This window comes from Aptenodytes patagonicus, chromosome 1 (assembly GCF_965638725.1).
Source record: "Aptenodytes patagonicus chromosome 1, bAptPat1.pri.cur, whole genome shotgun sequence".
NCBI lineage: Eukaryota > Metazoa > Chordata > Aves > Sphenisciformes > Spheniscidae > Aptenodytes > Aptenodytes patagonicus.
In genome coordinates this window covers 138,062,309-138,088,348 of record NC_134949.1, presented here as the reverse complement: position 1 = coordinate 138,088,348, position 26,040 = coordinate 138,062,309, and the positions used below count along the sequence as shown (strand labels likewise).

The following is a 26,040-nucleotide window of genomic DNA, read 5'->3' as shown; positions in this document are numbered from 1 at the left end:
GGAAGAGCCATTGAAAGGTCAACGTCCAAAATCACCACTGTTTAAAAAGCTGCTCCCTGGGGATGTCACGACTTGAGCACTTCTGCTGAGATCAATCCGTAAAGAACACATTTTTGACAACTGACTGGAGTAGTACAGCAATGAACTCGACTGCTGCTGATGTCAGAGTTATTTTTTCTTTTTTCTTTTTCTCTCCTGCCTCACATAAAGATAAAAAAAGTGGATAGTTTTCTATCTTCTTTGAAATTTGAAGAGTAGAAATAGTTCTTGTTCTGGATATTAGGATATTAGGAATTTGCATTTCTGGATGTGCCTTTCCTTTGGTTGTTTTTCCTTGAAGAGAAGGAGCAAGGCATGTAAAATATCAGTAAGCCAAAAAAATCAATAAGCAACAGTGTAACAACAGCCGTGTTCTCTGTCAGATTCATCCTGCCCCACACCAAGTTGATACAGGTGCAGGAGAGAGACCCCCTTGCAGAGTTGGAAGCTGCTCCTGGTAAAGATTTGCTGGGCAATGCGACGCCAGTGTGAAAGCTGGGACACAACAAGCCAAATTCTGGAGAAACAATGCCTCCGCATCGACATACACGTGCGTTTCCTGAAACAACCGTGCCATCCTGCAATGCAAAATCACCTCCTCAACGTGCTGGTTCACTTGCTGCTCAAGCAGGCCAGGATGACTTTGCAGTTGAAAACACAGCCAAACTGCAGAAGCTCTCGGAGGGCTGAGATAGTCCCTGCTTTGTGGGGAAGGACTAGAAATCCTGGGAACCTGGGCTGCCTCCCCATGGATGTGAGGAGCTCCCTGCAGGACAGTAGGGCAGGAAGCCCCGACCAAGCGGGCTGGATGGGGGCAACCATGGGAGAGACCAGGCTGGCAGAGCCTGGCTCCCGCTGGAGGGAAGAGGAGGGAAGGGGAGGTCCCTGGTCCTCCCTCTCTGCCGCCTTGGCCTGTCACCACCCTAGCGGGAGGGGGTTTGGGAGGCTGCGGTCCCACCTGATGCCTTTCTGAATCACGCTCTTCCCCAGGCTCCTCCAGAGCCCATGATCTGCTGAGGCCCTTCTCCAGGTGAGCACTGGTGAGCCATGGGCTTTATACAGGAAACACCAATCTAGGAAACGAAATTCACCCTCCCACAGGGTGAAGGATGCTGTTTTTCTTTTTTCTTCCCTTGCAGCCTATGCTCTCCTGAGCGTCTCTCTCTCTCCCCCTCATTCTCTGAGGCTGCAGGCAAAAGCAACTGCTGGTGCAAACCAGCATAGCTTCAGCGACGCGGATGGTGTGGGGCCACGCTGCACCAGCAGATGACCTGGCCCTTGGTTTTAGGTCAGCAACATGACTGTAGCACATGCAGCTTTCACTTGCCTTGCCAGACACGTGGTGTAGGCAAACCGCATTCTTCTCTTCTCAAGGGCCAGGGAAGAGCCCAGATGTCCCATTTGTGTCACAACTACTATATGAATTTGATGCTGACTGAATTTTCTCAACCATGTGGTGCCATCCAGTGTCATTTTCCCAATCTCCACAAAACTCTCCCCCCCTCACACTGCCCCGCTGGATAGCTCTCAGCGTGAGGATGGTCAGCAGCATTTTATTGAAGAAACAGTCAAAGCAGGGAATTAAGACACAGCCTCATTCGGAGGCATTAGTGCCTGAGTCACTGGGACGTCGTTCAGGCATGAGGACAGTCAGTGAAGGCTTTCAGATCACATGCGTACGTGACATTTAGAAGAGGTGGGTGACCTCACGGGAGATTATCTGAGAGATCTAAACTGGCCATAGAAAGAGGCATCGGAGGCTTTCATTTATCCTCGCTAACCTTCAGCAATAAAAAAGGAGGATGAGCGCACGGATGTGCATGCAGGAAGTATGCGAGAAGCGCTGAGAACATTGTGAAAGCCAGAGGGCTGGTAAACCATACCCTGGCTCCAGTGACACGTGGCTGTCATGGAAAGAGGGAGGAGGAGGAGGACACTATGTGTTTCACAGGGCAGAGTGCTTTATTTGACTTTTTCTGTGTGTGCATTTGCTACTTGACTGTGTAGTAAAAGTTAAGAATTTGTGCTTCTTTCCTGGTTTCTGTAGGAAAGCATGAATTTGGGTATTCTCCTGCCCTTCCTAATTCTAGATACGGCCACCAGGCCAGGGCCAGCCTTGACAGGAACTGTGAGGGCAACCAGCGACACTGAGAAGTAGAGCCTGAATTATTCAAACCCCCCCAGCTTCTTCCATCACTCACCCTGCATCTCCAAATCAGCACCTCAGCACACACCAGGACTGTTGGTGGGGAGCAAGGAGCAAAGTAGTTTTCCTGAGTTCAGTAACAGTAAGGATCCAAAGGGCCCTGAGATGTCTCCTCAAGCCTTTGGCCTTCCTCTAAGCATTCATCTGTCATGTGTCAGCCCAACACATACCTTTCTCCAGCCTGCTGGACCTGCTCCGATGTCCCTGCTGAGCTGCCTGTTAGAAAATTTGAGCAGGAGGAAAGAAGTGGTATGGCAGCAGGGATCTTGGTAGCCCTGAAATCACTCTTGCTCCCTGGCTTGTTTCTCAAAGCAGAAACCTACACCTATGCCCTCTTCTGCCTCTCACTCCCACCTTCCCCTTAGTCTCTAGGAGTTGACCCCTCTTGTGTTCTCCCACTGCACTCAATGAGTCCCATCTACTCATATGGATCATCCTCATGTCCAAGCAGGCATGTGAATCCTGCCCCTTGTATCCAAACTTAGAATCATAGAATCATAGAATCATAGAATCGTTTAGGTTGGAAAAGACCTCTAAGATCATTGAGTCCAACCGTTAACCTAACACTGCCAAATCCACCACTAAACCATGTCCCTAAGCACCACATCTATATGACTTTTAAATACCTCCAGGGATGGGGACTCAACCACTTCCCCGGGCAGCCTGTTCCAGTGCTTGACAATCCTTCCAGTGAATAAATTTTTCCTCATGTCCAATCTAAACCTCCCCTGGCGCAACTTGAGGCCGTTTCCTCTTGTCCTATCACTTGTTACTTGGGAAAAGAGACCGACACCCACCTCGCTACAACCCCCTTTCAGGTAGTTGTAGAGAGCGATGAGGTCTCCCCTCAGCCTCCTTTTCTCCAGGCTAAACAACCCCAGTGCCCTCAGCCGCTCCTCATAGGACTTGTGCTCTAGACCCTTCACCAGCCTCGTTGCCCTTCTCTGGACACGCTCCAGCACCTCAATGTCTTTCTTGCAGTGAGGGGCCCAAAACTGAACACAGTATTTGAGGTGCGGCCTCGCCAGTGCTGAGTACAGGGGGACCTCATGGTCAACACCTGTGTGCTAAGAAGGACAGAAAATAGTGTGTGCTGCATCATTACAAAGTCCAGTTCAGCTCCATGCTGACTTCTGCATTTCTGCTCAGGCCAGGGCTTGCGTTATCAGTCTCCTGATAGAAGGGAGATCTGTTAAGACCCATTTTGACCCTGCAAATGATCAGCTAGGAAAGCCATAAGTATTAGATGAAGATGAAGAACCACTGTATTAGATGAAGAATACTCTCAACAGAAACTATTGCAGTTCCTGTAAAAAACATTTACTAAGAATGCAGCATCTGTAAGAAAGACGAATCGAATTCCAGTTTAACTAAAAATACAGCAGAGGATCAGGTCACTTTTCACAGTACAACATCCAGACAAAATCAAATTTAATTAGTTAGCAGACAAGATTTATCAACCACCAGTGCATACGAAACCCACAGTTGGTATCAGGGCCAGAACATTGTCACTTTGCTATTGCACTTTGCTACTGCACTTGCAGTTAGTCACCAGTCTTCTGTAGGATATCTTTGAAAACATTCACTTCATAGTTACTGCAAAGTAGAAAGTGCATACATATGCATAGCATATGAAGAGATGTGTTTATTTTATAAATGGCTTTAGACTTCTTCCAAAGACTCAGGAAAACTGGATTTTGCCAAGTTTGACTAATCTTATATCCAACTCTTAGTTTTTTGTCTCTAGAGAACCGTTTTATCTAGGGGCATAAAGTAAGGAGCAAAGCTGCAGTACTCTTTGAGGGCTGAAAAACTGGCATTAGGGGGAGTTTCCTTTGTAATTATTCATGTACCAGTAGTACTAGGCAGCTTGTATACCAAAATTAGGATTTTTTTGCCGAGCACATTACTTAATCTGCTTCACTTATAAAGCAAAAACTCATTCAAATTAAATGTGCACACATTAGGGAAAGCAGGACTTAGTCACAAGGGCAAAAGAAAATTGCTTCAACATTTTGGCCCTAAAGCTATTACCAAGAAAAATACCACTGCTTTCTTTGGACAGCCTTCCCTGATTCTCTTCTCTCGACATCAATTTTTTATAATACAAAATGGCCAAAGTGCCAGATTTTTATTACATCTTCCCATAAATAATTTACAGAGAGCATGGAACAAGAGATAAATAAAAGGGCCATCTTTATCACCCTTGTGATTGCACTGAGCACAGTCCTGGTAAGATGCCACTGAACTCAATGAACTGCACCTCAAGACTTTGATTTTGGGAATTCACGTCCATAAACACAGTTGCATGTAACTACAGATGTTTTGCTGGTACGGTAGGTAAAGTAGTACAGTGGGGCCTTCCTTTTACTACTACTAATAATAGCTTACACCACCAGAGAAAATGCAAAACTGCCAGTTTAGTTCTATAATTCAAGTTATGCATAAAGCCAAGCCTCCAGAGTTTTAAGGCAGGTAGCACTATTTGTCTTAGAAATGCAGAAGCATTATAATCTTTTAACTGAAAGTGATTAAACCAGAGTCATCAATTGAAATACATTCAAACTCACCAAAATGTTTCCAGCAACAGTAATTATTATTTTATCTCTACCTTTATCTTTACCTCTAAATTAAATGTGTTTGGATTTTTCTGTGCAGATGATCAGAGAAATCATTAGAGTGTGTTTTTGTTCAGTGGACGATGATTAAAAGTCTCCCCCCAAACGTGCTGGGGTCTTGGTGTCTCACTAGACTAAACCCTTTGCCATGGGCACAGCGCAATAACAATTTCTGTTGTTCTAACAGAACATGTCTCCACCACATTGTTGAGCAGTTTCTCAGAAAAATATGTTCAGTTAGATTAAAGAAGTCTCTCTTTTGGCATTGGGACAAAAAAAAAAATCACAATGCAGAGAACTGGGTAGGGAGTTAACAAAGGAAACTCTTCCTCCACCTTACGTGCACGGGGCTTAGTGACACCAGGCCAATACCTTCCCTTTGATTTACTGTCACGCCAGCACCATGCAGAGACCAGAGCATAGGGATGACATTGTAATCCAGCTATTTTGCTTTATTTCACAGGTTCTTCATTAAGCAGGTTGGGGGTTGTGGGGTGGAGGGGAGTTTCTCTCTCTGTGGTTCAGTTATGATAACTATTTCTTGTGCTGCAACCATTCCTCTGGCTTCACTGCCGAGGGGTGGTCATGTATCACCTCATTAGTGAGGTGTCAATATATAGCTGTTAGTGAGTTTGGTTCATACCGACAAAGGCTGGCACGTAATCACATGAAATAGGCATGATTTTAGCATGATCTGTTATTAGGTATTTCTGTGCTCATCCTTCATTGTAAGATCTCAATCTTTCCCCATATTTGTGCCAAGATGTAACATGTGGGGGGCAAAATTTTCCATGCCAGAAGTAATTCACTGGTCCGTGTATGCTCTACAGTCAGACCCTTTCATAAGACTTAGATAAAAAGTAACATCACTGGCACATGATGGTTCAGACCAGTTGTTAACAGTTCGCTAGCTGAGACACAGAGAGCCTTCATAGCCTCCTTTTTTTCCTAGTATTTAGTTGCTAATTTTATGCTTTAATAAAGATTCCTTGTGGCGCTAAGACCTAACTCGGAGTCCTCACTGATCCCCACGCCCCATAGTTGTCAGCCTCGAGATGGCTTAAAATTATATGTATTTTGAAATTTTGTTTAAAACAAAAATGAAGCTAAGAAAAAATATTCTTTGCTTCTGCCTAGCGCCTCCCCACCATTAAGACGTTTCAATGGCCACTGGTGGTACCCCTCCACTTTGTAGCAAGGAGTTGAAATCTGGCAAAAGAAGCATGTGTCTGTGACAGGGATTTTTTTTTTTTTTTTTCTTTCACTTACACATTCAGACGTGATGCCTGGGATGTGGTCCTAGCTCTCCCCATCCCTGGAATCTCCACTATGAAGTTTCCTAACTGTGAAAGGAGGGGAAAAAATGTGGCTTTACCTTTCTGCAGTTCTCTGAAATGAGTATTTTTAAAGTGAGTAAAGCATAATAAAAGCTGAGGCGCTGACTCATCTCGCCTTCAACATGCTTTTGGCTCAAGGGATTGTGTTTTCTCCTCGTTTTATCACTTCCATACCGGCAGGAAAAATGCAGTCCAATATCAGTGACTGATAATGCACTGTGGGGGAAAATTGTTCATTTTTGATTGAATAGACACGTTAATCTTATCAGTATGTAAATGAAAGGTGGTCCTGATGCATTCTGCCTCTTGACACTTTCATTTCAACCTGTCTTTTGGGGACGTTCGCCTCCAAGGAATGCATTAAGGGAAAACAGCCATAAGCGTATAAGGATGAAGCAGGATAGTAAGCAATGTCAGTATTGCATATTGAAAGTAAAAAAATACAAGAATATCTTTTTAATTGAGCTGCAGCAAGCAGAGCTCCTTTCTAATTTCCTGTATAAAGCCATGCAAATAGATGTAATAATTTAAAATACAAAAATACTACCAGTTAGCTTTTGTATTGTTTGATGTAGCAAACAAGAATTAAATGGATGTCATTGTTAATAATATTCAACCTGAAATCTGTTTTCTAACCAGAATAATTATCTTTATTTTAATTGAATAAACAAGAGCCAGGCAGAGAGTTTCAGAGCATGTAGAATAGTTTTCAATCAATGGTAGAAGAATATTATTACAAAACAGCTCCTCTTATCCCTTCACAGTAAACACAAGAGAGACCAAGGAGACACAGTGTATTAAATGTCTCTAACAATAAGATCTCATTTCCAAAAATAGAATATGCATTGAACAGTCTTTATTTCTGTACAGTTCATATAAAACAAGCATCAGGGATTAATCATCGTATGTAAGAGTTAGTGTGATACATGATTTTTCCTCAGCATCAGTATTTCAATGTCCCCTTTTTATCTGGGCTTTTGAAGATAGTGATCCTTCAACATATATTCAGGAGCGTGTTCCATCAAGGCTGGTTGACCTGTTTATTTGAACAAAGGCTGCAGGTTTTCCATGAGCTAGCTCACATCTTGTATTTTCATTGTATAAAGTAAAGGTGATGCATAAATATCAGAACATCAGTGCATTTTAGATTCTCACGAAAAAGAAATACTTTGGCTCTACAACAAAAGAAGAATTCAGCTCAACTAATCAGAAAGACCATGCCTTTTAATATTTTCATTTCCTTTATTACACATGATACACGATTCCTATTCTATAACCAGGAATACACAACAGGAAATTAGACATTACATTCCTCATTTATTCTGCATTTTGTCAAATAATTTTAAAACTCTTTTGTCCATATTGATTTTTTTTTTTCAAAAGGAAGGAAACCCAATTAATTGCAAATAATGATTTTTTTTTTTTAAAGTATTTGTTCTACTTTTGCTCAGACTTCAAATTACACTATTCCCCGTTCTAAGGTCCAAATCATTCCTGAACACTTACACAGTCATTGCTCGTTGCTGTGTTCTGGTTTATTTCATCAGTACCTTCCTATGCTAAACAAAATGAACAAGAAAGTGTTGATATAAATGTACAAATAAGATGCTTCCTATGGGGTATTGCAGAGTTAGGAAGTTCATAGTCTTCATACAAACATATAAAATATTTCAAATTATCTCCATTCACTGGAATCCATTCAGTTTCTCTTGTCAGACCTGTGTGACAAATACAAGACCAGAGATTAATCATTTATCAGTGCACTCACAGGTATTTTGAGAGCATGCAGAAAAGTACCTGTAAGTTGTGAGGGAGAGTATATTCCCCGCAACCGCAATTTTGCTTTCACTGAGTGTACTTGTTTACACCCAAGCTCGGGGAATACAGAATGGGTGTGAAACAAAATCTTTTTGATCCACTAACTTTTTTCACCCACTCTCCAAATCTCTGTCTGATGAAACTTCATGACTCTGTTAAGAGCTCAGGCCTTTAAAGCCTTGAGTTTTGCCCTCAGTACAGGGTAGCTGTGACCCCTGCCCCATCCCATTGCCCAGTTGCCCCCAGCTGCCTGGCAGGGTGCGGGGGGCTGCCGGGCTGCCCCTGCCCTCTGGCAATCAGGGTCCAGCCCTACAGGTACCCTGGGACTCATCCCCAGGGAAGCCCCGGCTCTGCTTCAGCAGGCACAGGCGGCAAATCCTGCCGTATGGCACAGCAGAGTGGTCACGCTGCAGGTTGTAGGGATGCATCAACTGGATAAAAATAAAAACAGTATTTAATTTTACCAGTAAATACTATTTACTGGTATATACATATATGTATATGCATACTTTTTTTTTTTTTTTTTTTTTTCTCAGCTGTTTTGATTATCCTCTTTTCTTGCTTTCTACGTTCTGCCCATTAGAGTCCTTACTGGTAGTGAGTCTCCTTCTTCGTCTCCTGTCCAAACTGAACAGTTCCAGGGATTTTAAGCCTCTCTCCTTTCGGAAGTGTATCTGTTCCTGTAACTATTTTTGTCACAACTCCACTCCTCCCCTATTTCTGCTTTAATTTTCATGACTGACCAGCACTGAAGACAGTATTCTAGACATGGTAGCATAGTATTTTCTGTGCTGTTTATATAAATCCCATCGGAGTTGATTTATTTACTTATGTAAAGCAAGATGGGGGGGTGTTTAGCTGCTCTCTGGGGAATGACGAGCAATTTCCATTGACCTGTCTACAGCGACTCTTTCCTCCATAGTCGCAGCTAATTTGAAGCTCGGCATAGGGTCTATTCCTGTTCTCTTTGAAGTTAAGAGATATCTGTGGTTGCTGTTGATATCGGTGGTTCCAGACAGCTCAATATTGAGAAAAACAGGTTTTGCAATTAACTTTTCAAAGTTCAAGACGCTAACTTTCTCACCATATATGTTTAATCACTTAAGATGTAAGTATTTGGGGTGGAGGAATATCTCTATTTTCGGTAAATTTTACTGAACTCATGAACCTTTAACATATGTTCAGAAAGTAGAGAAAAAGCCACAGGACAGAGAAAAAAAATGACAACCTCCTGTATTTCGTGATGCGCTACATAAAGTGAGTTTTTGCTGTGCTCCTGAACCTGTGTAGGCTGTACACATTTGAACAAATATTGGAGGGACATTCAAAAGGCTGGAATTGCTTAGCTTTGAGAAGAAACACTTCCCTGGAGAAAAGAGGTGCAATTAAGAGAAACCCTGCATGGCTTACTCTAACTGCTTGAAAGTGTTGGTGACTTTTGAATAAAGAAGTCAAAAGTTAATTAACTTGACTTGAAAAAAATGAGGAGGTGTCATTGTCCACATGAAAGAGGTCATAAAACCACACGTAGTGCTACTAACGTGCTCTGTGGCCATTAGCAATCAAACAACGTAATCGTCTCGTAGCCTGATTCAGTAAGGCAATGTGCTATTTTGTTTCAGCTGAAATTTCCTTCCAATCAGGTAATTTTTGGTACTTATCTTTCTGATCTCAAAAACCAAATCCGACTTTCGGGTTGTATTTGATGGCTCCCCAGGATACGCAGGCATGTGTAATCCTGTTGTATATAATTACCACCTGCCTACACACGCTCTCCTTGTGTTTCAATTGAGTATTCTCCTTTCTCTTTCAAACTGTTCTGTGCCTGTTCCTGAATATCACAAGGTGACTGTTTTCTAGTGGTGGGCGGATAAAACATTGCTAGCTGTGATTAAACCCAAGTGCTCAAGCCCAGGATCAGAAGAGTGGGTGTGCAGAGCGCAGCAGGCACATCCGAGCATAACGTGGTCCTCAGTGTCACAAGTGTTTTCTGATCCTTCTGCTGAAAGAGGCCAACGTCAGGTTCTGCCTCCAAACGCATCGTGGGCAGGTTTGTGGTGTGAAGGACAGCTGTAACTTAGCATTCTGGTTTTTAGGATTACCTAGGATTTTTTATACCTTTCTAGCAGATTCAGCATCTTAAATGGTAAGGCTGTGTTTCCTGCAGGTGTCATCCTGGAGGAGACATCTGCCTTGCAGGGACTTCCATGCTCATCTTCCCCCACATTACTCTCCAAGTAGTTTAGCCTTTCCTTATTTCCCGAGCTCCTAATACCAGCCGTCCTGTGCTGCACACACCAAGCCCCCAGGGATCTTGGTGATAAGGGTACAAAGAAGATGGAGCCAGACTTTCCTCAGTGGTGCCCAGTGACAGGACAGGAGGCAACAGGCACAAATTGAAATACAGGGAATTTCATGTAAGCAGGAAACAAAACTTCTTTTACTGTCAGGGCAGACAAACACTAGAGCAGGTTGCCCAGAGAGGTTGTGGGGTCTCCTCCTTGGAGATATTCAAAACCTGACTGGACATGGCCGAGCAATCATAGAATCATCGAATCATTGAGGTTGGAAAAGACCTCTAAGATCATCGAGTCCAACCGTCAACCCAACACCACCATGCCCACTAAGCCATGTCCCTAAGCACCTCATCTACTCGTCTTTTAAATACTTCCAGGGATGGGGACTCAACCACTTCCCTGGGCAGCCTCTTCCAATGTTTCACCACTCTTTCAGTAAAGAAATTTTTCCTCACGTCCAATCTAAACCTCCCCTGGCGCAACTTGAGGCCATTTCCTCTCATCCTATCACTAGTTACTTGGGAGAAGAGACCGACACCCACCTCGCTACAACCTCCTTGCAGGTAGTTGGAGAGAGCGATGAGGTCTCCCCTCAGCCTCCTTTTCTCCAGGCTAAACAGTCCCAGTTCCCTCAGCCGCTCCTCATAAGACTTGTTCTCCAGACCCCTCACCAGCCTCGTTGCCCTTCTCTGGACACGCTCCAGCACCTCAACGTCCTTCTTGCAGTGAGGGGCCCAAAACTGAACACAGTACTTGAGGTGCGGCCTCACCAGTGCCGAGTACAGGGGCACGATCACTTCCCTACTCCTGCTGGCCACGCTATTTCTGATACAGGCCAGGATGCCCTTGGCCTTCTTGGCCGCCTGGGCACACTGCCGGCTCATGTTCAGCCGGCTGTCGACCAGCACCCCCAGGTCCTTTTCCGCCAGGCAGCTTTCCAGCCACTCTTCCCCAAGCCTGTAGCGCTGCATGGGGTTGTTGTGGCCAAAGTGCAGGACCCGGCACTTGGCCTTGTTGAATCTCATACAGTTGGCCTGGGCCCATCGATCCAGCCTGTCCAGGTCCCTCTGCAGAGCCTTCCTACCCTCGAGCAGATCAACATTCCCGCCCAACTTGGTGTCGTCTGCAAACTTACTGAGGGTGCACTCGATCCCCTCGTCCAGATCATCGATAAAGATATTAAACAAGACCGGCCCCAGTACTGAGCCCGGGGGGACCCTGTCCTGAGCAGGAGGTTGGACTGGACGGTCTCCAGAGGTGCTCTCAAGCCTCAGCCAGTCTGTGAGTCTGGGAAGAGCCTTTGTTGGTCTCAAGGGAAGCTGTCCTGCACTCAAGAGGGCCAGGGTGGATTCGTGGGCCAGGCGCAAGGTCCCTGCTTGCCCCTGCTTTGCTGTGGAACTGTCAGTGAGTTTACAAACTAAAACAACAAGGTATTATATACTGTATTACTGTGTTGCTAATAATCCAAGTAATCTGACTGCTGGGATTAGTTTTAGCCACCTGCTCCATTTCTTCAAATACCCCTTTGTCCTCCCTTAGTTTCCTCATGGATCCCAGACCTTTGAAACCCAGCTCCCGCTGAAATCGATATTAATATCACTTAATACCTTTATGACCTCAGGGCTGAAAGGTCCCAGCTGGCATCATATCGCATCCAGCTGAGCAAGCACCTCTCTTCTTCCCCCTCCCACGGCACAGGACTCTCACTAGACAGTGGACCTACCAAAAGGTCTGCTGTCTCCAGTTCTGCCAGTCACAACTGAGCCATAGCAACTCTAGTCAAAGGAAACTCATTCTTCTAGGAGGCCATGTACCTGCAAGACTAGTTAATTAACAGTAGGAGCAAAAAAGATGCTACGGCCCCCGAGCCCTGCCACTTGCCATCCAAATGCAGGAGCAATCAAATTGTCATGATGATGAGCCTAGCCTCCTGCTCAGGTGCTGGGGAAAATCAAGCCCACTGTTCTCAAATTTTGTCTAAAGCACGCTGCTTGCAAGCAGTGCTATTTTAACACCTGCTAATAATATTATCTTTCTCTCAGGTGTACTCTCTGCTCTCTGGTTGCTTATAATTGCTACCTGAACTCCCTTTGCAGTCAGCGGACCCTCTATTATCTCTCCGTGATGCTTCAATCCACTCAGACCTCCCTCCGGCCAGCTCCAATTCTCTCTCTCACAGCTCCCAAAGGCACGTTATTTTTAGAGCTCAAACTCCTCCAGAGATCAATGGGAGTCTGTAAACTCAAAAATAGGTTGCTTATGGTACATTCATAATCCTCACAGTTATGTACCCTGGTTATTCTTTCAGCTGCTGCAGCTTATCTACCAGCGCCTCCTTTGCCACTCCAATCAATCAACCTTATTCTACTGAACAACACTCTGCCATTTTAAAGAAAACAGGAAAGGATGCACTTGACAGCAAATGCTTAAATGTTGTCCTGATTAAGGACGGACATAAGCGCATGCTTAGGAGCTTCTCTGAATTATGGAATTAGGTTTTTTTCCAGCCCTCAAGACTTTCTTCATTCCGTATCTGAGAATCTGCGGGGCTGTGATTGTAGTTGATGAGATGCCAGTGTTAGCTTCTGGGACAAAAAAGACTGGGTCCCCGAGTTTTCTAACCACGGGAAAAAGCAATGACTATTTTTATGTTAAAAATAATTTAATTTTTGTGCTATTCAACATAGATGCAACTTCAAAAATAAATCTAAACAAATTAATGAATTGCAAAATCTCACTTTTTTCTCCCTTCAAAATCACAGTTTTTAATGTTGCATCTCCCTTTTATTCCCTGAAAATATGCCCAAACTGGTTAACAGCAAGCAGGTGAAAGATTTACTCTAAAAAAAGCACCAGTAATTCCAACTGCCAGTATTTGCTGTTCTTATACAACATGTTAGCTGAAAGAAGATGAAACATGAAATGAATCCAGATTTTGGCTGTATCTCCATATATGCAATAAAATGATCACATTCAGTGTTAATATTATATAATTAAGGACCGTGCATGAATCACCTGAGGGCTAAATAAAATTTGTCTCTATTTGAACAGTTTCCAGCCTTATATATTTAACCCTAAGATTCCGTTAAGGCAGGCTGTTTTATAAGAAGTAACATTACAAAGGAGAAAACAGACATATCCCATTAGCACTTCATAGAAAATCAGTGATTATAGCAAGTGCACCAAGGTTCAGTAAATGCCTCCCACTCAACAAGCTTCCAAAGTGAACGACCACATGATGTTTACTCCTCACCAGAACCCATTTATAGATCTCTTACTCACCACTATCACAGTCATACGTGCAACATTTAAGAAAAGGCAGCAAGAAGTCCTCTATTTAGGAGCGGACGGGGGGGGGGGGGGTTTACAGTTGGAGAACTGAGTCTTTTTGTTATAATACTGTTTAACCAAGCTGTGAAGCATGATTTAAATCATGCAGACTCTAAGATTATAATCAACTGAAAGCACTCATCACGTACCGTGGGCATTGCACATGGACAACAGGTATGGCTGCTTGGACAAAATTTTGCACTGACTGGAAAAAATTGATAAAAAAGATCAAAAAATGCCTCTTCAAAAGTGCAAGTGGGGAATGAAGGTAATGACTTCCTATGAAGTTAGGAGACCCAGGAAAGAGTTTTGTTCCCACAACTTTTAAACGACATCTGGGCATTCCTAGCAAATAGCACCCTGGGAATGAAAAGGGTATCAGTTTCAGTAAGGTAAGAAGGGGACAGAGTTCATGAACTTTTGTTAGTCTGGAGCAGAATTAGCCTAGAATTACAAATACACTGATTTTCAGAAGGAAAAACCTGTGAAAAAGGTAAACCCAGGGACATGTCTACTTTGATTGCTCTAGTGAATTGGGACTGTGAAATAAAGCTGGACTATCTCCTTTGACTCCCTAATCCTCCTACACATCTGGTAAAAGCCTTGTCCTTCCAGAGACAGTAACCTGAAGTGCCAAGGGATCTGCTCTAATTCATCTACCCTCACTTCCCTTCGGTGGGCATCACTTGCTAAGATCATCTTCTCGTGTGCAACTGCTTTAACATTTATGTCGTGTCTGGAATCACTGTCCACACAGATGGCAGAAGAAGCAGTAGGAAGTCAAATGTGCTCCAGGTTAACATATTAATACCGTGATGGGACATCAGAGAGAGGGTTTAGGTTGCAAAGGGGAGTTCATCCTTCAACTCCCTCCCAGTGGTAGCTGGTTGACTAAATAAAAAAGCCTACTTTAAATTAAACTATGCTTTCTTGCATGCTTTTTGCAAATTATTGCAACACATTTGTTATGTTTCTGCCAGGATAATAATAGCAACTCTCGTATATCTGAGCATCTCTCATATATCTTTTAAAATGTATTTGCTCTCATTTACGTTTTTTGGGCATGGTCCTGGGCAGCCTGCTCTAGGTGGCTCCACTTTAGCAGGGGGGTTGGACCAGATGACCTCCAGCGGTCCCTTCCAACCTCAACCATTCTGCGATTCTGTGAAATACTGGAAAGATTAAATAATTTCTCCTTTTTTTGTTACGCTTTACCTACAGTCAATTGAAATATGTGGGAAAGCAGCTAAAAATGGAGATTCAGGTTACGCATACACATACACACAGAGATTCAAAACAAAAAAGGTCAGAACTTTTATTCTTTAGATTTGTCTGACAAAGAATGTTAGACAAAAATGAGGTCTTTTCCACTGAAATACAAAAATAATCTTTTTGATAATGAACTTTGCTTATCTTCACCATGAAGAAATTATTGAAAGCCACGTGCTCGCTTTTTCATACATATGTCGTTCCTCAAATTAATTTACATCTGTCCTCAGACAGTATGACACAGGGAGCTAAGGACAGTTTTGACCCTTTCCGCTGTTTGTGGTTCGGTAGTGCACGCAGAAGGGAGCTGCAATAAAGTACTGTGCAATAGCATGTCTACTCAACTGCAATAGACCTTTTTATTTAAGACAAAAAACCAGTCAAATGAAAACATTCCTCGTGTTATACTGTTGTCAAAGTTTCTTGTTACCTACACGGACAGAAAGCTTTGTCAGCAAAGGAACTTGCAAAAGAGAGACAATTTAGCCTAGTGGCTCTGAAGTGACAGCTATCAAATGGAGGTCTTTCAGATCAATATGTTATGGCAGCAGATTTATCTCCTGCCAAGTAAGGAACAAATCTGTGGCATTTTTGAAAGGTATAAATTGGGTACTTAGCTGACATAACACAATTAAGAAGAACGGTGTTGCACTGACCTAATGGCTGCCATAACAGTTTAAGTGGTAAAAAAACAAATTAGATATCAGTATGTGTCTGAAGCTCTTTGGAGGATTTTTGGCTCGGTGCAGTAGTATTAAACTGTGCACAGTTGCTGGGTTGTTCCCTTAGTTATTTGGAGATTGCAACTACTTGGGCACAGCAGCTGATTTATGCAAGTGGTTCCCAGGGGGTTAATAAGCATGAACAAGAGAACACATCGACAAAACATACATGTGAATATTATTCATGGTGAAGTTTGTGCACGGACTCCTGGTTGAAGCCAGCTGAAGCAGCAGCTTGGCTTCTTTACATTCTATACGCCAGATATTTTTTTAACTTTCTAAAGCAAATGACTAAGTTTTGTGTAAGCACAGAAGTCTACCAGTTCCCCGAAGGACCAATATTTCCCATTAGTTTTTGCTGGATTAACCATGTAACAACAGTAAAATCCAATTATTTGGATGGTTCAGCTGGTCTCTAGGACAATTGTTATCCAAAAGGAAAAATTCCATTATAATTTTTTCAGGCAAGAGACTTGCTCTTCACTTATCCAGCTGCAGGCGTCTTCTCATCTTGAGAAGACACAGTGCAGCTGGCTCACTCAGGGTATAACATCTTGAAGTTTTTCTCAAGTTAGATTTTTTTTCTTTCCTCAAACCTCCTTCCCTACTATGGACCAGAGAGCCAAGCAGAGGTGGCAGCTCTCAGAGGGCCCAAGCCATGTTCTGCAGGGCAGGGTCCTACATTTGGGAACCCTATGAGGGTTCTACTTCTGTCTAGGGACTTCAGGGCTCTGACTTCTAAGGAGGGGCTTTGAAACTCCTAGAAATTCTGGGCTGACCCTGGGTTCTGGTATCTCCATGCTTCCAGCTGTGGATTTGCAGTAAGGGGTCAGGCAGCCCTGCAGACCTCAGGTGGAGCTGGAGCCCTTAGAGCTCCCAGGCTCCATGTCCAGAGTGAGGAGCTTCAGGGCAGCCACCACACACCTGGCAAGTCCCCAGTTAGCCATCACCTCCTAGGACACTCCCAGGAGAGCTCCCAAGAGTAAAGGCTGCTAAAATACTTGGGAAAATCCATACTGAAATATTTCTATTTTTTCTAAATGATTTCTCCTTAGAATTTCTTTCTCTTGAGAAGCAAAACCTCTCATTTTCTTTCTCATTCTCTCTGAATCAGAACCAATCTTTTTCCAAAATTTCTTAAAGAACATGAATTCTAAATTTTTGCTCTCTGAAAAGACCTAATGTCCATAAAACCATGATACTTGACATGAGTTATACTGCCTTTCCTTTTTTCTTGGTAAGTGGAACCCAGATGTCGATGACCCAAATGCTATCATATGCGGTTCCTAATAGTCCAAGATGTTGCAACTAGTAGCAGTTTCAAAAGTGAAAAAAAACCCCTGAGATTTCAGCATTTCCAGTGAAAAAGAAAGAACTTCTTCCCATAACAAATGTCTGTACTTCCTGACTAGTACTAATTCAAAAGGCTTAGGATTTGTAACGTGTTACAAACATCACACTCTCTAGAGCATGGAAATGTGTTCTGAACTTTTCTCTCTCCTCAGTCTTTTTTTTTTTCTTTTGTTTGAGCATCTCTTGGCTGAGATCAGAAAGCTGCCTAAAACAATATGTGATGGGCTGCTAGTTATCATTTAGATGAAGTAGAACCTTAATCATATTTTTTTAGCTTACGGATTCACTACAGATGCTGATATAAATATGTTGTTTATAGGGATAAGAATCAACAGTTTCTTAAAGTTGGGAAAGCATATCTTGAAGTTTATCATACCTGAGCGTTCATAAAGAGACTGAATTTTAAAGGACTGATTATGCATAATACTTCAAAATGGTATTACAAAAAACCCTATACTAACTCTGATATACTTTCTGTTATTGGTATTGCTACTGCTGCTGTGGCTTTTTCTGGAGCTACCCTTAACGTTTTCTCTCCACAGGTTTTTTTTTAAAGCACAGTGGCTGTAACATACGTTTACCTCACATTTAATTCAAGTTTTCATTTCAATTTTCTGCTTTTCATCAATGTTTTCCCTCCAACTTCTCATAACCTAAAGTGTCATGCCTATAAAAAGGTTTTGCAGACCCATCTTCAGTTGCTTTGGGAGTGTACGAGGTCATTTGTGATTTGTAATGGGAAGCAAAGATCGAGCAGTATATACCAAACGCTGTGATTAGAATTGTTGAAGAGGAGCTGCAGTGGCACTTTCTACCTCTGTTAAGAAGAACTATGCTGTGGTACTTACTAACTTTGAAATTACTGCCTTCTGAAGAGAAAAAAAAAAGGTTTTCCTCTGTGGCACTTTACTAAGCCCTGCTAGGTTCATGCAGGTGTCTGCTTATAATTATTATTCTTTGTAATTATTAATCAATTTAGGAGAAAAATTGTTCTCTGAGTTTATGTTAAGCTATTCTCATTTACCCATACCACCCCTGCTTTAAAAAGCATTTGATTCCCAGTGTAGGCATCACACAAGGGCTTGATCCCCTTTTTAAGGTATCATCCTGATCATATTAACAAGTATGCCCAAACAGTCTGTTAATGAAGCCACATGACTTAAAGAGCTTAAGTAGTAAAAAATTTATGGCACTGAGATTAGAAAGGGATTTCTGGGACAGCTTAGTTTCATTTCATTTTCATTCCCCATGATAGCAACTCGGATTCTCAAGACAAAGGCTAACAGAGGTGGTGAAACTTCAGGAACTATTGTCATGGCAAATTCATCAGTAAGGAAGCCAAGGCCTAAGAGCTGATTCTGCAAGTGCTTATTACCTCCTTCAAGGTGCTACAAATCCTATTGATTTCTCCAGTGATAACCAAAACCACTTAGCAGCTTGCAGGCACAGGGCAAAAAATAGCCAGTAGAAATGCACCTGGGTGGTGGTGCACCGTGAAAATGAAAAGATGTTGCTAGGTCCCCTTATGGACTGGTAATTGATATCTACAGGACAAAGATATGTACAGAAGGGGCCAAGCTAAGCACTATTAGAAATAAAATGATTGATAAAATATTCGGTACAGAAAAGAGCAGCAATAAAAATCAACTACTAAAAGTCCAAAAAAGCTGTGACATTTAAAACAACGGGACATCTTCGTTGTACTGAGAGTGATGAAGGCTCTGTAAGGAGGCACTCACTGATGCAATATGAAATGCACCTGCTGAGAGTTAATTGCATGACTGGGGTTTCTCAACCAGGATGTGTCTCTGAAAGCAAAGTTTAGAGCTAGGAGAAAATGTATATGGTGGTGAGTGTTCTTGCTGCAGAGACTCCCTACAGTCAGTGCTTGGCAGCCCACCAGAGAGATAACTGGGGGGGAAACGCCTCGCAGGTGTCTGCAGCTAAAGTACAAGGGGCAAGAGCACAATGACTAGTATTGCACTGTGTAACCTGGATTAAACACGGTCAAATTATTATAAAGTTAAAAAAACAGAATTCCTGGATTGTTTCAAAAGTGACTTATGACTGTGGGGGCCACAGCCTTCGGGTTGGACCGTGAGCTAACCCACCGCAAGCACTACAGCTCCGAAAAGTCAAACCCTCTCATGTCCCACGTAGGGCAGCACAAGGAGGGGGACCAAAGGCATTTTGCACTTCTCAAAACCTTGCTGCCTGCTCTCGTGGCAGTCCCATTCACTCTGGTGGAAGCTTCACCCCACCAGCGTCGCACGTGCCTTGGCCAGGCGCTCAGCTCAGAGCGACCTACAGACAGCTGCATGGGCCAGCCACCACCCATGGTGCCCAGCAGCGAAGGAGGACATTCGGTGTGGCATCCTGCAGCCTTGTAAATCCTCAGTCAGTAGCTTGGACTATAAAATTTTGTAACAATCTGTTACAATGCCTGTGTCTGCACCAGACCCATAGCATCAAGGGTTTGAAGCCGCTGAACAACAGGTGTTGGAAGTACTTAGAAATGTTATTTGTTATTTGGGGTGGACAGGAAGCTGGAAATCTAACAGAACAAAGCTTCTCGCAAAAAGTGCCTGATTTAGTTTAAAAATTTTGATTCTTTCTCAGGAAATTGAAAATCCCCAGATGTCCTGTGCTTTCCTGTGAAAATTCAGGCCACCCAGTTTTGTTTTTCTAGAGAAATAATTGATTTTGGGAGGCTGAAATCTGGAAAAAGGTGACTTTATTTTTACTGACATTTTTATGGTAGGGTAAAGACTCTTCCAGTTGAATCCTTTCAGCAGTCTTACTGTAGTCCCTCAAACAGTGCAATAAAAGCCTTTGTAGGAGTGGGCTGTCACCCTCAAGATCATGCTGTTTCATGCCATATGAACTCTAAAATGCACAACTGTGCTACATAATTAAAGGATGAACAATGATTTTCAAGTAAGTTGTTTTGCTACACGAAAGAGATTCTGGAGGAAGGCACTTGCCTCGGACTTCTTTTACGCTGGCACTTCATTTGTTGCTAGCTCTCCAATCAAATATTAAAGCTTTACTCTATGTACAAAACTTTCGCACAAATCTGAATGCAGCATAACACAGAGCAAAATGCTGCTGCTGGAAAGGTTCTCTGATTTCACACCTGAATGCTCGTGCCTTTTGTTACTGTCATGCTGGCTGCCACTTAATACTCCCAATAAGCTGGCATTTTCTCCAGAGACGCACGCCCAGTGGTAGGGAACACTGCTTGGTGTCTGCATGGTTTTCACACACTGAGAAGGGTTAAAAAAATTATTTGCATTTTTTAAATAAAAAATTGGAAGCAAGAGATTCTGAATTTTTATTTTGCGGGAGATGGTAGAGTTGCAGGGGCAAAGGCTGCGGAAAGTGCAATATCTGGCACGCTGCTGATTCCTATGTAGTCCACAATATGTGCCCCCACTAATGGGATTTCTAAAGTGCCATTGGTCTTTGTTGCCTACTGACATCTATGGAGTCGATGGCTTTTTCCTTTCCAAAAAAATTGAGGAACTGAATGATAAAAAGCACATATTAAAACTATTAAGTTGATAAACAACTCACATTAGCATCAGTTAATGAGTTAAGACTGAACACGTAGCCTAGTCATGGTTATTCATATTCAAAAGTTAAGATACAGGTACCAAATCTTCTTTCCCCTATACTTAAAGTGAGGTAGGTTACTTCAGAGACGTACTGGTATGTACAAAAGATGAATCGGCATTACTGTGTTAGTTTTGTAACCACACATAATTTTGCAGATATGAGATGGTCAGGGTAAAATTGTTATAAATTGTAGTTTTCAGGTAACACAATATAAGGCAGGTTGTACAGTATGTTAATTCATCTGCACCGACAAACACATAAACACGCAGCTTCTATACTGCCTGATTTTTCAGTTCCTACCAGACTTTAACATTGTCTGAACGTTTTTATTTCACTATTCTTCAGAATTCACATATCCTCCAGGATGCTAGCTCTGCCATTCATTTTTCTTTGCAAATACTCTCCATCCCTCATGCAACTTTAATGTTTGAGGGGAAAGATCTAAGCATTAGGTGTTAACTGGTTAGACTTTCAAAAGCCATGTGTTCAAACCTTGGCAAGGCAGACTTTGTCTTTCATTTGTCCCTGAAGAAAATGTGCATTTCATGCTGGTTTTAGAAAGGACTATACCAAAAAAATGTTTTATAAAACAAAGTCCGACCATGTGTGTCCTGAAGGTAACTGAATCTTGGTGCCACTTGTACATACATAACTTGGGATTAAAGCTATATATATTTATATCGTGACTGTTTATGAATTTCAAATTCCAGGGCAATGAAACTAGAAGCAAACAGCATCTTGGTCTACTGCAAACACAACCTTTCTTCCTTCAGTGAAGCAAAAGGGGAAAATGACAAGAGAATTATTAGGTTGGATAATTACGGGAGAAAAAGCCGAGTTTGCTTGATTTGTTGTTTGAGAGTTGGCATGGGCTGAGGCTGCTGAAGTTTATTTAAAATGCAATGAGCTTTTGTACCTTAGAGTATGCCAAGAGTCAAACTGGTCCAACATTTTCTGATGGAACATTTCTCCGCTGGGAAAGGTTTATGCTTTGAAAGTGTAACTTTTTATGGAAACATCTTGCTTTCAGCAATTCTCCTGATGCAACATGGAACATTGAGCACGACTGATCTGGGTGGTTTCTTATCAGGCCCCGTGCTGGCTCCCCGGCAGCCTGCCAAGAGGCTGGTGCAGCTCTTTGACAGGGGCTTCCAAGGGCCGACAACTTCAGGTCTGCCAGACTTGGAAACCCTAATTCCCGCTCAACACTCCTAACGTCCAGAAGTTGCTGGAGGCGGTTAGTTTCTCAAATCAGTGGAGAAATATTCTGGTTTTTTAAACTCTAAATAGTATGGTTTAGGCCCAGCTATTCCTGCACCATTGTGGTCCAGCTGAGGGCAGGGCCCAGCTCTGCAGTATACCATAAAATTGGCGTGTCCAAACTGGTTCCACAGCCTCCGCCTCTCCTCAGTCTCCTGCTGCATTGATCTCCACCTTCATTCAGGTGTGTGATGCCAAACACTTTAATGCTGCCCTTCAAGGTTCATTTTGACAACTCCAAGTCCTAAAAATTATACTATACATCCAATCTCCCCCAGACTCGAAGACTGGACCATGAGAAGTTAAAAAAAAAAAAAATCCAAATAAATTTTTTATTAATTTTGTTTCCTTCTTGGCAATTTGACCATGACGGTTCACTTCCCTCCATCTTTCTCTGCCACTGCAAGGGTCGTTGCAAACATCCCACGATGAACGGGTCAGAAGCCAAGCCCCATGCAGATGCTAAGCAATACTCACACATGTAATAATAATAATAATAAAAAACCTTGTCCAGTCCGAAGTGATTTCTAGTACACAATAAAACACAATTCATGACACAACAACTCTGAGACAAAGGGAGGGATAAGGAAATGGCAACTCGGTTATATTGGGTATAATAATTGGCAGACTTACACTAGGAGCTGCTTGGCTGCAGACACACAGCAATGACTATTATTTCTATGCAATAAGCTTCCTGAGCCATCTCAGGACAGTATTTTGAAAGCATTTAGCTGGTTAAACATGCAAAACCCCTAGGAGTTAGGCACTTAACGTTTTTTGGGGAAGCCGAGGACGTACCTAGCTGCATCTTTAGAGCTTGAAGTATTTTAGAATGCTGCCCTCTAGTTTCCCTTAAGAGTTACTGTCACGATGCAGTATTTACATACATGTTTTGACTGTGATTTCTAGAAGCATAGAATAATTTGGCTCGGAAGGGACCTTTAAAGGCCGTCCAGTCCAACCCTCCTGCAATGAGCCTGCCTGCCTGGCAGGCCCCTCCCAGGGATGGTAGGGAGCGGCTCCAGTAGTCCGTCTCCTTCTCAGACTCCCCGGTACCCCTCAACCTACTCCCCTCCTCCCGGAGCTCTGTCACCGGGCGGAGGAGTTCCTCTACCCGGGCCCAGCTCCCACGGCTGTGCTCGCTGCTGCCGCCCGACACCGGCGTGAGAGCCGGGGCGCAGCCTGCGGCCCGGCACCTGGCTGGCAGGGCGTTCCCGCCGCAGCTCTGCCCGGGAAGCTGCGCCGGTCGTGGTGGGTGCAGAGCTTAGGGAGGACGCGGCCTTCGGCCGGCTGGAGACCGCCGCTTCCTGACGGAGCCGGCAGAGCCGCAGCGCCCTGCCTGCCCGCCCCGCCCCGCCCCGCCGCCCGCCCGGCCCGGCTCACGGCGCTCCTGCTCGCTGTGACAACTATTTCCCCTTCTCTTCCACCAAAAAAAAACCACCCCAACCCCAACCCCCCCAAAGCCCTTACCAACGACCCGCAATGTAAAGAAACTAGATTCAGCGTTAACCCTTTGGGCAGTGTTCTGTACCAGAATCATGATATAAGTAGAGTTGGTAAAACCACCTGAAAAAAAAATAGCCTTTATTAATGACAAGCCCGGTGAGCACAAGAAGAGCAATGGCTGTCAGAAAAGAGCCTTTTTGCATCTGAGCACTTCACCTGGCTGAAGGAGCCGCAGGGCACACTGTTCCTTTACACTGCTCCTACCGAGAAAAGGGCGGGGGAAGTGAAAACGCACATTTCAGTGGTAGCCGGGGAAGGGCGGCAGCACGGACTACCTGCTCCTGCTATTACAGTGGCAGGGAGAAAATACAGCGGTTGAACTTACACAAACCCTTTTTGTACAGAGGGAGATGATGCCCCGATGCCTTTGCCGGTAAAGACAAAAGGCTCCTTGGCGCTTGAAACCCAAGAAACCCCTGCCCGGCGCGGTGCCTTCTCCCTCCTCCCGCCGCCCGCCGGAGCCCCCGCCGCCCCCGCCGCCCCGGCAACCGGGGCAGGGGGCCCGTCCTGCAAACGCCCCTCCGCCCCCCCCCGCTGCGCTCTCCGTTTCAAAACGAAAACGGCAATGAAAGTTGCGGAGAGAATCGTCCCGCTTCGCCTCGGAAGCTGCCCAGAGCTGCACCCTAGCGAGGGCGTTGCCAGGGTGTCGGGCTTGCTTGAAAGTCTCAGCAAAGGGATGTAGCTCTGCCGTGATTTCAGCTCTTTCAGGATTTTTCAGGGGTTTCACAGGCACTCGGGCGGTCTGAAACTCTGCGAGGCGAACGGCACTGCTCCGTGCCGCTCTTCAACTAAAAGAGAAGATGTGCCCAGAGATCCCAGTCAGCTGAAGTGATGGTCAGTGGTCCCCGCTGAGGTTGCAAAGGCAGGGGAGGTTATTTCTCCTCAGCTGGAGGGCTGGTGTGGAGCCGTGTGGCTCGCCACTTTAGTATGGCTGTATTGTGGGAACAAGGGTGGGGAGCGTGGGCGTGATGGCGTTGGGGCAGGCCAAGTGCTGCCGCTCCTGAAGCAGTACCCATCACTAAGCTCTCTCAGATTGATTTCTTTGCTTTAAATGCATTAGCAGCAAGCTCTGTGATCTTGGAGACGCTGAGAAGGGACTCCTCTCCAAGCAAGAAAATAGAAATCTCAGCCGTCTCTATCTGGGCAGTGATACCCAATTTATTCATCACGAATTCTGCCTCTTGTGCCACCTTACCCAGGCTGTACTGCAAATAGCCCACGTTTGACTCCTTTCGCTAGTTACAGCTTCTAAAGATGCTACTTTCTTCTGGTCGTATGGCTTCTTCTCAACAGTATTCATAACGTTTGAGTGAGTGTCCTTCCATATAAAAATAGTGTACATCTGATATGCCCACAGACACTATCATAGCATGACTGAACCGTGATTAATCGTGCTACTATTCATCCACCTGTCTCCTTTCAATATAACTCTGGCGTGTGCAATAAAACCAGAGGACCTGAGACAATGGTCACATCCCTGCAAATATAGTTTCAGAAGAGGTGGAAGTTGGCTATGGTATTATTTTCAAAATATTCAAATCGGGACTGGGAGGTCTCTGTGCACTTTGCAAATACTTTTTCCTGAATGCTTAGCACTTCATATGAAGCAAAATACATTGAAAAAATATAGCAAACAGGAGGAAAAGGAAGCGTGGCAAGAAAGTGATTGCTAACTGTCAAAACCCAGCATGCAGTTCCTTCCCTAACCCACATTCTCTGCACCCTCTTCTGAATATTTAACACTCTTGTCCTGGATTTTGTGGCCTCCTTGCCGCAGAAAAGCAAGAGGTCTTAATCAGTTCGGGAAACTTGACAGCCATCTTGTACATAACCCACAGGATCTCTTCAGACATGGGTAAGCATGAAGGCAAGACATCACAGTCAGGCTGCTAATTTAACCTGACATATAACTGACTGTATTAGAAAACCGTGTGTTCTGACATCTGGTCCATGCAGGATATGCTTAATTCCTCGCATTACCTTGCTTCTTCAAAGCTACTGCAGGTTAGCGTGGTAATTGTCTCTTCTTTGGAAAGCTTATTGTCGAGTCGTTTAGTGTTTTATACATACAGCTACAGTACACATGAAGTTCTTTCACATCAGTAACCAGTATATATACATGTTGTGTTTATAGGGTTTTGTCATTTATTAGAGCTTCAAATGTAAGCCCATTTTTTTCCCCTGGAGTAAATAGATTTCTTCAAAACATAAATGAAGGCGTTACAGCATGTTGTCTGTACAAGACTGTACTGTTAATACTTGATTTTGCAATCTGTGACAGGCAAGCATTTAGAAATGAGGTATTAGGATTGAGTGGAAGATATATGGGAGAACTAAACTGTCCCGTGACACCCTGTTTCACAACACAAAATTGTTTTTTGACTAAACAAACTTGGGGCGGGGGGGGGGGGAAGTATGTTTTCCACAGAGAAATAGAAGGTAAAGGTGAGAGGAATCACCTGCTGTTAAAAAACATGCATCCAAGACCAATTATTTTTTGGTTTTGAATTTCCACCAACATGGTCTACAGTTTCTGTGAAAAAGATTTCTTTTGCTCAGCTCTGCAGAAAGGTGTTTCTCAGAATTTACATGTAGCAGTTCCTGTTGGAACACTCCCGCAGCTGTATCAGTACGAGTCCTGGCTCTAACTGCAGGGGGACGCAGAGG

At 43.7% G+C, this 26,040-nt stretch overlaps 1 protein-coding gene across 2 annotated transcripts in view; it reads right to left on the bottom strand.

Moving 5' to 3' along the window:
- Positions 1–7,036: 7,036 nt before the first annotated feature.
- SMPX (small muscle protein X-linked) overlaps positions 7,037–26,040 on the bottom strand; it is a 44,584-nt gene continuing 25,580 nt past the window's right edge. The window contains exon 5 of one of the 2 annotated variants that reach the window (XM_076356335.1): positions 7,037–7,918. The gene's annotated coding sequence lies outside the window, so the exon portion shown is untranslated. Of the gene's footprint in view, positions 7,919–23,934; positions 24,162–26,040 lie in introns of those variants that run through there. The other variant, XM_076356397.1, reaches the window with a different exon arrangement.